The sequence below is a fragment of the Polypterus senegalus genome, chromosome 3 (assembly GCF_016835505.1).
Source record: "Polypterus senegalus isolate Bchr_013 chromosome 3, ASM1683550v1, whole genome shotgun sequence".
NCBI classification, from domain to species: domain Eukaryota; kingdom Metazoa; phylum Chordata; class Cladistia; order Polypteriformes; family Polypteridae; genus Polypterus; species Polypterus senegalus.
This window is the reverse complement of record NC_053156.1, coordinates 26,652,194-26,666,536: the sequence shown is the minus strand read 5'-3', so window position 1 is coordinate 26,666,536 and position 14,343 is coordinate 26,652,194. Positions and strand designations below refer to the sequence as shown.

General features: G+C 41.4%; 1 protein-coding gene across 2 annotated transcripts in view; it reads left to right on the top strand.

The window, feature by feature from the left end:
* The first annotated feature begins 708 nt into the window (after positions 1-708).
* Positions 709-14,343, top strand: part of map3k12 (mitogen-activated protein kinase kinase kinase 12) — a 195,297-nt gene continuing 181,662 nt past the window's right edge. The window contains exon 1 of one of the 2 annotated variants that reach the window (XM_039746839.1): positions 709-1,054. The gene's annotated coding sequence lies outside the window, so the exon portion shown is untranslated. The remainder of the gene's footprint in view (positions 1,055-14,343) is intronic. The other variant, XM_039746842.1, reaches the window with a different exon arrangement.

Here is a 14,343-nt window from a genome sequence, read left to right as displayed (position 1 = left end):
TCTATCTATCTATCTATCTATCTATCTATCTATCTATCTATCTATTATATAGATCCTTTAATATATATTTTATCTATCTATGTATTACATATCTATATATCGTTATATATATATATATATATATATATATATATATATATATATATATATATATATATATATATATATATATATATATATAAGTATCTATCTATCTATCTATCTATCTATCTATCTATCTATCTATTATATAGTTCCTTTAATATCTCTTTAACATAACATAATATCTATCTATCTATCTATCTATCTATCTATCTATCTATCTATCTATCTATCTATCTATCTATCTATCTATCTGTTGTATGATGTCTTTAATATCTTACCCGTCTTTTATTTAGTGCTTTTAATACATTCCAATGTATTATATAGTGTCTTTGATATCTTATTTGTCTTTTATATATTGATGTTAATATCTATGCTCTATTAGTGTCTTTAATATTTGTATTATTATTTAGTGCTTGTTGATATCTATTATATTGCGTAATTTCTTATCTATCTTTTATAAAGTGCTATATCTAGCTATCTGTCTATTGAATATAGTGCCTGTCTCTCTCTCCTTCAATCCGTCACTGTTGAGGCGGAAGTAGAGCGCAGCAGTGTGTGTGTCAGTCCCCGGTTGCCGAAAGCCGGCGCTGTCTCTTTAAGCGGAGAAAGTGCCTGTAGGGCGTGAGTGTGAAGCCGCACAAACAGGTCGTTTTCTTTTCCAGAAACAGAACAGACTGCGTTCGTGCCTGAAAATAAGAGAAGGGAAAGTAAGTATGAAAGGATAAAAAGGAGAGTTAATTAACAGAGAGCTGGCGTTCACCACGAAAGGCGTCCCCATGCGCCGAAAGGGAGCTGCTCTGATTTTATTGATAATATAATTAGCCAGATGGGACTCGCTGGATTGATGGACTGAACCGGGGCAAAGGGGCTTTTTCTCCTTTTTTTATGCTGCTTTGAAACATAGAAGAGCGAGCGATTAAAAACAATCCTCCAGCTTGGAAGTGCTGAGTGTACGCACGTACAGAAGCAGGTGAGTGCCTTACATTTTATTCTTAGCTTTCATGTAATAATAGCTGCTGCGCTGCGTATCCGAAGGCTCCATGTGTCACCATGGCTTTTACCTGGGGAGTTCTCGTGGTTTGCTCTGTTCCGTTTATATGGACTGTTTGTTTGTAGTGGTCAGAAAACTGCAATGACTTTATTATTATTATTATTAAAAGCTAAACATTGCCTTATGCCTCTGTCTTAACCTTGTTTCGTTCGGATTCGGATTAGGCTATAACAGTTGTGGCTCCATTGAAGTATTTATTTATTTTTATATTTTTCGTGTATATTCTTTATATGCCCTTTAAAAAATACATTTGCATTGCCACTCTCTTCAGTATCGGGAGGAGCGCGGCGGGTGTGGGCTGCGGTGTTAGCATAGTTGCCGCTCGTGCGGTACGTGGCGTGCGGGCTCTCTTCGTTATGTAATTTTGTCATATTCTTTGGAGATTGTTGCCTGAGCGCTCTATTTTCTGTCTTGCTCGGTCTCTTGCAGGTCTTCATTATTTATGAAGGCACGTTCATTGATGTGCGTGCGTAAATAATTTTTCTAGTGCGTGACATTTAGTAAAACACAATTGAAATTCTCTCTATTTTTAAATATTACAAATACATTCTGGGGCATTACTTCTGTTGCTTTCTTTTCTGGGTTTGCTTCCAGCTTGTGTGCTACAGCTGCTGCTGCGTGTCACCTCGTATTTTTTATTTTCCCTGAGCCGATCGATAATCGCGGCTTGGCTTCTGTTTCTTCTTTCATCTCCCATAACGTTTTTTTCCCTTCTTGAAGGGTCACGTGTATTTACTGCGAAATTTACTGTGCACTTGTAGGCGATGGAATTCTATTAGAATGTTATGCATCCAAGATTTTCCATAGCGAACCCAGCTTTTTTACCATTTTTACAAAAAAAAAAAAAATAAATAAATAAATACAAAATTTATATTAAAAATATTTACCGTGCTGAGCAAATTCTGCATGCAAACGCGAGCAGCGCCAAGTAGAGCGCATGTCGCGATCATCCGACGCTCTTCTGTGTGAATATAGGTCAAGGTTAAAGAATCCGTGCGGCTCCGCTGCTATTCACGAAATCTGCCTGTGCGATCTCTCTACTGTATTTTTTGATTTTTGAGTGTGATACAATTTAATAATCTAAAGAAATTTCAAAGCCGGTCTCAGTTGATTGAGATTGTCTTTCAAAGTACAAATATGTTAAGGGGGAGCCATGAGGTTTGGGGGACGTACAGTATGTGGTTATCGATCCGGGCAGAACTGAGGGGATATCTTTTTGGAAATACATCTCCCTGTCCACTTCTATAACCAACAAGTGATCAATAGTTATAGATTTCTTAGTCTTTTTTTTTTTTTTAAGTGGTGTGGGTTACAGCTCTTAGCAGAATCAGCATCCATCAAACACTGCAGATAGATTTTTGTGTGTCTGCGTTATATAGGAGTGCAAGGGGTTCATCCAACTACCCACTTTTACAAGGTGCACTGTGTGCATGCAGGAAGGCAAACCCACTCAGTTACCCATGAACAACTGACCTGAGCAGATTTTTGGAATATTGTAACACATGGGGGAAAATGTATACTCTCCTCAAAGACGGAATGTTGAACCCAGGTCCTAAATGTAAAGTCTGACCTCAACCACTGTGCTACCATGCTACCTCAAATCTCTCTCACTTTATATAAACTCGCCTCTGGTTAAAGACAGAGGAATAGCTGCAATTCTGTCTGGTATTGACGTCCCCAGTTTGCAGATGTAGTCGACAGCAATTCCATCCACTCTTCCGGCAACAGATCCCACAGTTCAGTTATGTTGGTAGGATGGCTCCATTGGCATTTCACTTATTGCTCCCAATAGTCCCACGGGTTGTCTATGGGATTTAAATCTGGGGATTCTGTGGACCAGTCAATATGTGAGGCTACTTCAGAATGATCCTTATGCCAATCCCACACCATGCAACATGACTTCTCTGGAGATGAAGCACAAAGGGTAACCAACCACGTGTGGTCGTCCAGAAACTCAGTGTAGCCCTTCTGGCAGCAAAACCAGGTCACTAATTAAGAAAATGGTTAGAATGAAAACCTGCAGCCACTGCGGCCCTCCAGGCCTGGAGTTTGAGACCATTGCTTTAACCGATGATGCCCATCTCTGTGGGGTCCATGTGTGTATCTCCTTAGATGATTACATTGCTGATTTTACTTCACTGAAGCTACTATCAAGTGTATCCAGTATTTAGCACTCAGTTATTAAAGAGACCAAATGGCTTGCTAGCTAAACTCTTTATTTATTAAGATGGTTTTTCAGAGGTGTAGTGGGTTCCCCTCTTGCCCACCATCAAACACTGTGACTTATGCAAAAAGCACATCATTCCACTCGCCTTCCATACACACTCTGTCTCCACCCTGAGTCTGCCTGGCCTCCATGTCAGTCAATCTCTTGACCAAACTTCCCTCCAGACACCACTATCAAGGGTCTCTGGTCTTTTACGCATACCCAGGCTTCTTTACCAATGCAATACGCAGAACCGTTTCTAGGGTCACAAACATCTCCCTCGTAACCTACCCTACAGAATATGACATATGGTTCCATCTCTGTCATGTAATGGCCTTTTGCTGGCCCTTTTATTGCTCTAATGGAAGTCTTCCAGCATTCTGCCAGCCCTCCATGTCCTCCACAACACCATGTAAATACATAGAAACAGCCATGCCCTAGTGGCACCAGTTATTCATATTCAAATCCCTCACTCTGTCACCCTTTTTGACATGTTTCCCACCTTTATCCCAAGTAACTCCTTGCCATTCAGGCAATTTAGACAAAGTCATGGCGCTAATTTTAGCAGCAATGGGTGGAAGCAGGAGACCAGACCCGTAGTAGTGCCAGTTTAGAAAGTGGAAGCAATCAGGGCTTGCAGACTGTCAGCTTTAAAAAGGGCAAACCCACACTGTCACCATCTTAGTCTGGTATAACAAGCAGTCCTTGAGGGTAGTGAGCTCATCAAAAAGGTGAAAAAATGAGCAAAAGTCCCTTGTATGCACATTGGCTGGAAACAAGCCCTGCTACAGCCATCCATTTTATAATACTGCTTATCCAGAGCACGGTAGATGGCAATACCTAAAAAGAATGCCAGCCCATCTCAGGGTGAATGCATTCTCACACCTACACACATCTAAGAACAGTTTATCATTGAGAGAATCATTCAAAAGTTTAAAAACCATGCATCCCAAAGATAAACTGAAGGAATTTGGCTATTTCATCATTAGCAGAGCATAATACAGTCATATGAAAAAGTTTGGGAACCCCTCTTAATTCTTTGGATTTTTGTTTCTCATTGGCTGAACTTTCAAAGTAGCAACTTCCTTTGAATATCTGACATGCCTTATGGAAACAGGAGTATTTCAGCAGTGACATTAAGTTTATTGGATTAACAGAAAATATGCAATATGCATCATAACAAAATTAGACAGGTGCATACATATGGGCAACCCAACAGAGATATGACATCAATACTTAGTTGAGCCTCCTTTTGCTCCTTTGAGCCTCTAGACGCTGTCCTCCTATAGCCTTTGATGAGAGTCTGGATTCTGGATGGAGGTATTTTTGACCATTCTTCATATAAAATCTCTACAGTTCAGTTAAATTTGATGGCTGCCGAGCGTGGACAGCCTGCTTCAAATCATCCCATAGATTTTCGATGATATTCAAGCCAGGGGACTGTGACGGCCATTCCAGAACATTGTACTTCTCCCTCTGCATGAATGCCTTTGTTGATTTCGAACTGTGTTTTGGGTCATTGTCTTGTTGGAATATCCAACCCCTGCGTAACTTCAACTTTGTGACTGATGCTTGAACATTATCCTGAAGAATTTGTTGATCTTGGGTTGAATTTATCCGACCCTCGACTTTAACAAGGGCCCCAGTCCCTGAACTAGCCACACAGCCCCACAGCATGATGGAACCTCCACCATATTTGACAGAAGGTAGCAGGTGTTTTTCTTGTAATGCGGTGTTCTTCTTCCGATATGCAAAGTGCTTTATGTTATGACCAAATAACTCCATTTTTGTCTCATCAGTCCAAAGCACTTTGTTCCAAAATGAATCTGGCTTGTCTAAATGAGCATTGGCATACAACAAGTGACTCTCTTTGTGGTGTGAGTGCAGAAAGGGCTTCATTCTCATCACCCTGCCATACAGATGTTCTTTGTGCAAATTGTGCTGAATTGTAGAACGATGTACAGATACACCATCTGCAGTGAGATGTTCTTGCAGGTCTTTGGAGGTGATCTGTGGGTTGTCTATAACTGTTCTCACAATCCTGCGTATATGCCGCTCATGTATTTTTCTTGGCCTGCCTGACCTACTGGTTTAACAGCAACTGTGCCTGTGGCCTTCCACTTCCTGATTCCATTCCTTACAGTTGAAACTGACAGTTTAAACCTCTGAGCTTTTTGTAGCCTTCCCCTAAACCATGAGACTCAACAATCTTTGTTTTCAGATCTTTTGAGAGTTGCTTTGAGGATCCCATGCTGTCTGTCACTCTTCAGAGGAGAGTCAAAGGGAAGCACAACTTGCAATTGACCACCTTAAATACCTTTTACCACTCATGATTGGACACCCCTGTCTATGAAGGCTTAATGAGCTCATCTAACCAATTTGGTGTTTCCAGTAACCTGCATTGAGCAGTTACATGCATTCAAATCAGCAAAATAAGGGGACCCACATTTTTGCACAGTCAGTTTTTCACATTTGATTTAATTTCATACAACTAAATACCGCTTCACTAGACATCTTTGTTCGGAAAACACCCCGGTGCTCAGATGTTCCTAGGAAATAAAAGACATATCACTGTTATCTTTTTTTTTGAAAGGAAAGTCAATTATTATGCAGGCTCAGAGGGGTTCCCAAACCTTTTCATATGACTGCATGATTAAAAAAGAAATTTAAGGAACCCGAAGATATGCTGGTATGGAAAGGGTAAGGGCGCAAGTCTAAGCTGACTGCCTCTGATCTCCGATCCATCAGACAGCACTTCATCAATAAGTGACATAAGCACATGGGCTCAGGAGCACTTTGCCAAACCTTTATCAAGAAACAAGAGATGAGGTTACATCTACAAATGCACAAAGGAAGCCGTATGGTAACCGTGTCCAGTAGCGCTGTTGACTTCTCTGGGCTTGGAGGAATCTAGGATGGACTATCACACAGTGGAAACATGTATTGTGGTCGGACAAAGCAATAGTTTAGTTTTTGGGGAAAAAATGCACAGTGTGTTATCCAGACCAAAGATGAAAAGGATCATCTAGACTGTTAACGGCTACAAGTCCAGAAAGCAGCGTCTATGATGGGATGGGGTTGTGTCAAAGACCTGGGCAAAGGAAACAGTAATGCTGACAAGTACATACAGATTCTGGAGCAACATATGCTGCAACATTTCTTCATGGACACCCATTGCATATTTCAGCAAGACAATGAAAAACCACAATCTGAGCTCATTAAAAAGACAGGACTATATAGAAAGAGGGTGCGGGTGGTCAACTGGCCTACCTACAGTTTTTGAAATGCTAAATGCGATAACAAAGACTGTTATAAAATACTGTGTGCACATCTCAAGACATCTATGCAAGAAGAATGGGATAAAATTATACCTGAAATGTGATAAATTCTTCACTGTCCAGAGTCTTTTGAAATATGCTGCAAGTATCAAAAATAAATTTAATTTTGAAAAAAAAAGCAATACCAATTTTTAGTTATAACATCAAATAATGAGCTGTTATACACAATCCAGCCACTTTATTAGGTTACACCTCTTCCACTGCTTGTTAACGCAAACATCTAATCAACCAATCACACGGCAGCAACTCGGTGCATTTCAGCCTGTAGATGTTGTCAAGATGACCTGCTGAAGTTCAAACTGCACCTTAGAATGTTGAAGAAAAGTGACTTTGAACGTGCCATGGTTGTTGGTGCCAGACTGGCTGGTCTGAGTATTTCAGAAACTGATGACATACTGGGATTTTCATGCACAACCATCTCCGGGGTTTACAGAGAAAAGGGAAAATACCCAGCGAGTGGCAGTTCTCTAGGAGAAAATGCCTTGTTGATGCCAGAGGTAAGAGGAGAATGGCCAAACTGGCCTGAGGTCATAAAACAGTAACTCAAATAAGCACTCGGGCAAGAGGAAAAGAGGAAGGCCTAAGAGTAGGTTTATGGATGTGGGGAGAGAAGACATGCAGGTGATGGGTGTGATAGAGCAAGATGAAGAGGACAGGAAGATTTGGAACAAGATGATCCGCTGTGGTGACCCCTAACTGGAGCAGCTGAAAGACGAAGAAGACAAACTGTTTTCATAACAGTTTTAATCGTGCCCCCCTAAGTTTTCTTTTTTTTTTTGTGAAAGGATCCCACTAATACCAATTTGTTCTTTTTTAATTAATGATATATCAAAGATGCATATTTTATTATACCTACTTTTATCTACATTTATCTAACTCTATATTTTTCTAGTATCACAATGTAGTTTAAGTGAATTTCTTTTGGTTTCAATAGATGTATTTTTCATATTTTCGATTCTTGTTTTCTTTTTTTTTTACATCTTTGCGTCCCCCTTTTTGAGTACCACTGAGTGTAAACACACATCCCATCACTACAAGGCTATTCACGCACATGGTGTCCTGCTAGAAAATGGCTCAAAGATGGAGCTCCCTTATACACTATATGGACAAAATTATTGGGACGCCTGTCCTTTACACCAACAGGGACTTTAATGACATTGCATTCAAACACATAGTCTTTAATATGGTGGTCCTCCTCCCTTTGCAGCTATAACAGCTTCCATTCTTCTTGGATGGCTTTCCACCAGATTATGGAGTGTTTCTGTGGGAATTTGTGTCCATTCATTCTGTAGAGCATTTATGAGGTCAGGCACTGATGTCGGACAAGAAGACCAAAGGTGTTCGATGGGGTTGAAGCCAGGGCTCTGTGCGGGCCAGTCAAGTTACTCCACACCAAACTCATCCAACTGTGTCTTTATGGACCTCACTTTGTGCACTGGGGCACAGTCATGCTGGAATAGTAAAGGGCCTTCACCAAACCATTTCCACAAAGTTGGAAGCATAGCGTTGTCCAAAATGTCTTGGCATGCTGAAGCATTAGGATTGCCCTTCACCGGAAGTCAGGGGCCTAACACAAACCCTGTGGCGTAGCAATGGATTGTGCAGATTGTACAAAGCACAAGGGCCTACAAGCTTGGGGTGGCCATATAGATTAAAAAAAAAATGGAATAACTTAAATCTCTTGCACAGTTCATTGCATTATTAATTCATAGTTTCAGTGACATGTTTGCACCATCACCAGGCAAGTCCAATCCAATCCATGATGATTTTACGTATTCGCCAGACCTACAGTTTACACAAATTTAGAATTGGGGAGTTTGGAGGCACAAAACGGCCTAGTCTGCCATACAGAGAAGTACACATTCAAAACTTTTCCGACTTTTGGTGTACCATAGCGGACGTGAACGGAAGAAATTTTAAAGGACGTCACATGAATAGTGTAAATATACATCCATCCATTATCCAACCTGCCATATCCTAACTACAGGGTCACGGGGGTCTGCTGGAGCCAATCCCAGCCAACACAGGGTGCAAGGCAGGAACAAACCCCGGGTAGGGTGCCAGCCCACCGCAGGGCACACACACACACACCAGGCACACACTAGGGACAATTTAGAATCACCAATGCACCTAACCTGCATGTCTGTGAACTGTGGGAGCAAACCGGAGCACCCGGAGGAAACCCACACAGACACGGGGAGAACATGCGAAGTCCACGCAGGGAGGAGTAAATATACATTAATATCATAAATAATTGTTACTTATATTTGTACTTTGATTTGATGTCAACAGTTTTCAAAATTCCAACTCATGAACGGTAAATCATAGCAAATCTGTTGTTAAGTTATGGTCCCTGTTAGTTGACAGACTTCGAATATTTGAACAAATTGACGTTTTTTACACTATTGCCATATGACGCCATGTCGGCCAGTGGATTCGGCAAACATTCTAAGAGTGGTGCTACAAAACGTAAGGCACACCTGCAACAAGAATTGAAAAACGCTAAGCTTACTAAGATGTCGACCTTTCTCAAAACTGAGCAAGGGCCACTGATAGTAACCGAGGATGCTGCTGCTGGTGAATCAACGCAACGTTATAGTGCAGGGAGTGAAATGGTTGCAACTACCCAGTCTGGAAGTAGCAATACAACTGCTTCAGATCCTGAAACTGTTAAAAATAGAAAAACTACTAAAGACAAACATGCAATATATATCACCAAGCAATCTCCTGCCAACAAGGCACATTTCTTGGAACCATCAACACCTCACTTTATGATGTCCATTTTCTCAGAACTTGTGTAAAACGGGCTGATTGTGTAGTAATATCCTGTCAGCCAGTGTTGTCGTTTCAATTTCTTCCAAATCAAAATCGCTTCATTTCATAGCACCGAACAGTTTCTACTTTCTAACTTACGTTACATTTGAATCATCTTCCTTCACAAAGTTGTCTTGGAAAAGCAAACGGGTCCCCATCTTACATACGTATGTTTATGTGCTTTTACGAGTACCCACACCTCCCACAATTTACTTTATTTTTGCTAACTTACAGTGACCTCATAGTGACGCGGTTGCGGACACCACTGTCCAGCCTGCCCCTAGGATCTAGTTGCGAATAAATTACTACCAGTTACGCTAGACAGGAGGGGCCCACCTTAGAGCGCTGGACAGGGGCCTTCAGAAAGCTAGCTACACCACTGCAAAACCCTAAAAAACAGCCCCCCATCATAATCCTTTACCAAACTCCATAGAAGGTGTTTCTACTGCTCCATAGTACAGTGATGGTGTGCTTTACACCACTCCATCCGACATTTGCCATTGGACTTGGTGATGTAAAGCTTGCATGCAGCTGCTCAGCCATGGAAACCCATTCCAGGAAGCTCCTGCTGTACGGTGGAAGTTTGGAAGTATTCAGCTATGGAATCAGCAGATTTTTGGAGACTTTTACACACCATTTACCTTAGCATTGGTTGACCCCACTGTGTGACTTTACGTGACCTTCCACTTCGTGGCCGAGTTGTTGTTGTTCCTAAGGCTTCCACCTTTCAATAATACCACTTAGAGATGACCATGGAATATCCAGCAGGGATGATATTTCACGAACCATCTTATTGCAAAGGTGGCATCCTACGCTTGAAGTCATTGAGCTCTTCAGAACATCCCATTTTGTTTCACAAGTGTTTGTTAATGGAGACTGCATGGCTGTAGATAGATAGATAGATAGATAGATACTTTATTAATCCCAAGGGGAAATTCATACTCCAGCAGCAGCATACTGATAAAAACAATATTAAATTAAAGAGTGATAAAAATGAAGGTATAACAGACAATAACTTTGTACAATGTTAACGTTTACCCCCCTGGGTGTAATTGAAGAGTCGCATAGTGTGGGGTCTCCTCAGTCTGTCAGTGGAGCAGGACGGTGACAGCAGTCTGTCGCTGAAGCTGCTCCTCTGTCTGGAGATGATCCTGTTCAGTGGATGCAGTGGATTCTCCATGACTGACAGGAGTTTGCTCAGCGGCCATCGCTCTGCCACAGATGTCAACCTGTCCAGCTCCATGCCTACAATAGAGCCTGCCTTCCTCACCAGTTTGTCCAGTTGTGAGACGTTCTTCTTCTTTATGCTGCCTCCCCAGCACACCACCACCACGTAGAAGAGGGCACTCACCACAATCGTCTGGTAGAACATCTGCAGCATCTTATTGCAGATGTTGAAGGACGCCAGACTTCTAATTAAGTATAGTCGGCTCTGTCCTTTCTTGCACAGAGCATCAGTATTGGCAGTCCAGTGCAGTTTATCATCCAGCTGCACTCCCAGATATTTATAGGTCTGCACCCTCTGCAAACAGTCACCTCTGATGATCACGGGGTCCATGAGGGGCCTGGGCCTCCTAAAATCCAACACCAGCTCCTTGGTTTTGCTGGTGTTCAGGTGTAGGTGGTTTGAGTCACACCATTTAACAATGTCCTTGATTAGGTTCCTATACTCCTCCTGCCCACTCCTTATGCAGCCCACAATAGCAGTGTCGTCAGCGAACTTTTGCACGTGTCAGGACTCCGAGTTGTATTGGACTGTAAGGCTATAGGTGCTCGATTTTTATATATCTGTGGCAATGGGTCCGATTGAAACACCCAAATTCAGTAATTAAGAGGTGTGTCCCATTACTTTTGTCCTTTATAGTGTACTTCAATTTTCACTGTTCTCACAGGCTTAATGACCGACAGCTACATGTGGTCAGAGCTGCAATGACAAAGTGCACGAAAAAGAGACAAAGCAGAGAGAGACCAGGTGATCATCTGATGAAGCAAGCTACTGAGAAAATAACACAGAAAGCAGTGCGGCAGAATCCGAAGAAGACTTGAAAAACGTGAGGGAGTTGACCGTGTAGCAGGTGATGACAATGACATGTCAGTGGCCCACCACAATTTAGCTTTACGGACAGTGCAGCCTCTTCCCAGCTTAACACTCATGAAAGCAACTCCACCGACCTGTACAGAGTCCAAAAATTAGACCCTCCCCCTAATGTCATAACAGCTCCCACCATAAGGTTTTGCTGCAATCTCCATTAAAGACCCCCTGGAGTTCATTCAGTCTTAGAAATGTGTTGAGCTGCAAATGAACTCACTGGGTTTAAATAAGCTTTCAGTGCAAAGCTTCTGTTTCTTTAAGGTGTATGAGGCCAAATCTGAACAACCACCCCCCCCCCCCCCCCAAAACTGCCATTCCTGAAATAAGCATTTTCAGCATGTTCATCGGGGGAGCATCAAAAGCAATTTATTTAATAAAGAAAGTGGAGCACACTCGTACAGCACAAAGCGAAATGCTGACGGGTGGACACATGAGGCGTCTCATTAGCAGAGCTTGGAAAAGTGCACTCAGTTTGGCCAAGCCGGTCAGAAAGCAATAAAAATCAATTAGAAAATGTCAAGGCGCTGGCTTGCCCGTGTGATTCTATTAAGGCAGTTCACGTATAGGGCACTAAGCCCCCTGTAAGCGCACAAGGCCAAATAAATAGATATAGATCTATGAACCCATATGCAGCACTTTGTCCTTGTTAGCCCCCCATTCCAAAGCCACAGTAGCTTTATATGATGTAAGCATGGAGTGGCTGGTTTTTGTTAGCTAGTGGCCAGGATGTGAAGCTAAACCCATTTCTATATCTTTCAACAGGCAGTTTAGAATGACGACTATCGATTGATACCAAGGAGAGCCCCGAGCTGAGTGGCATCATCCGTCTCAAGTCATTTCTTACCTAATGTGTACCTGCAGGGCACACTGTTGGCATATGTAACACCAATGTCACCATTGCTACTCATGAGCTCCTTTCCCTTAGTGACTGGTGAGATGTTAGGTCTGCTGTCAGATGGGGTTGGAAGTCCGTCTGCACATTCTTATATCCTTTAGTCTATAAAAATATAGACACTTTCCTAATAAACAGAAATTAAATAATCTTTTGTGTTTATTAATCAGTCCACCAATGCCAGCTAACCACATTTTCCTTTATATAGCTCCTTTCCCTGTTATCACAAATGAAGCAACACGTTGAACACATCTTGTGACGTTGCAGATGTTAATCTGTATTCACTTTAACATTTTAACAGTTTAATGCCAGATCAATTCACAATGTAGCAATAGTTCATCCTTAAGTCTTTATGTGATATGGATACGAATGGACAAGACTGAATGACCACATCTGGTCATGTTGATTGTAGTATTGTTGGGCATGTTTGATAAAACATGAATCCATAGCAGGTGCTGCCATTAATAAAAGCAGAAAGTGCAAACCCACAAATGCCCAAAAGGCAACTGGGGCACATATATAGTGAAGTGGTGTCTCATTACCTGCAACTTTTATTATGGTGGTCTTAGTCAGCCAAGCTTTCATTCATATGTCACCTTCCATTGTAAGTGACCCAGCGGTAAATGTGGCGAGTGACCTAGCTTTATTATTCAGTGTGCTCAGAATGGCAAAAGTGTGTGAGGCCTCATTTAATAAAATTAAAAATTAATTTGGCTAGTGTCTTCACTAGTCTGTCGAGAAATAGGCCTCGCCTTAAGCCACCTGATCCCAAACTCTACTGTCCTGCTTTGGCCTACACAGGCCTTAAATGAGGTTTTAGCTTCAGAAGGTTAATATATAGCATAATTGTCCCAAAAATTACAAACCTACACAAAGATTCCTCTCTTGGAAGAGGAACAAGTCCAAAAATATATTTTTTTATAAAATATTTATAATAAACAAAAGAAGCCCAAAAATGGAAGGAAAACACAAAGTGAGGCTAAAAAGGCAACCAAAAACTAACAAGTTCCCAACTGCAATCCAAGAAACAGAATTCACAAAACACAAGCAAAATAATGTAGAACTAGAAAAATTTAGTGCATACAAGATTGCTTTCAAGAACAACAAATGAGCAATGAACCTCTAAGAGATGCATATCCCAGCCTCAGTTTTTAAGAATTCCACCGACAAAACGCAAAGAACGAAGGAGAACACAAAAACACATGTAAGTAAATAGAGAAATAGAATAATCGTAACAAAAATACATAAATACAATAAACATGAGAAAAATTAAACTTTACAATAAACAAAAAAGACACAGAAAAGGAAATCATAACACACCATGGCTTAAACATAACGGCTGGTCATTGTCTACTAGGTGTCTGCGGGTTCTCCATTTGCTTTTCTTTGTACTCCTCCTACATCTCAAAATGGGCATATTGGGTTGACTAGCAACTCTGATTTAGCTGAATGATGGAGTGCAAGGGTACTGACGGAGCAGCACTCAAAATAGAAACATGGTGGGAGGCTTCTAAAACGATCCACAAAGCAAGACAAAGGCCTTCCCTAGGCTACATAGAATAGGCCTAACCCTCGGCAGCCTGACCTCTCAACTCCACAGGCTGGCTTCCGGTCTGTCCAGGCCTCAAAAATAAGGAACAGTCACATTTAAATGATTCCAAAGTATACCAAAATTCCTCTCAAGGGAAAATATAAAATGTATTATTATTATTATTACTATTATTATTAAAAGCATAGCAAACATTTGGCTTGAGAAACAAGTTCACAAAGAATCTCTATAAAACAAGAATTTATTTATAACTGGGAAGATCTCCAGCCCACAAGGAAAGCTGGTTCATGCTGGCATCTCACAAGACACAGCATCCC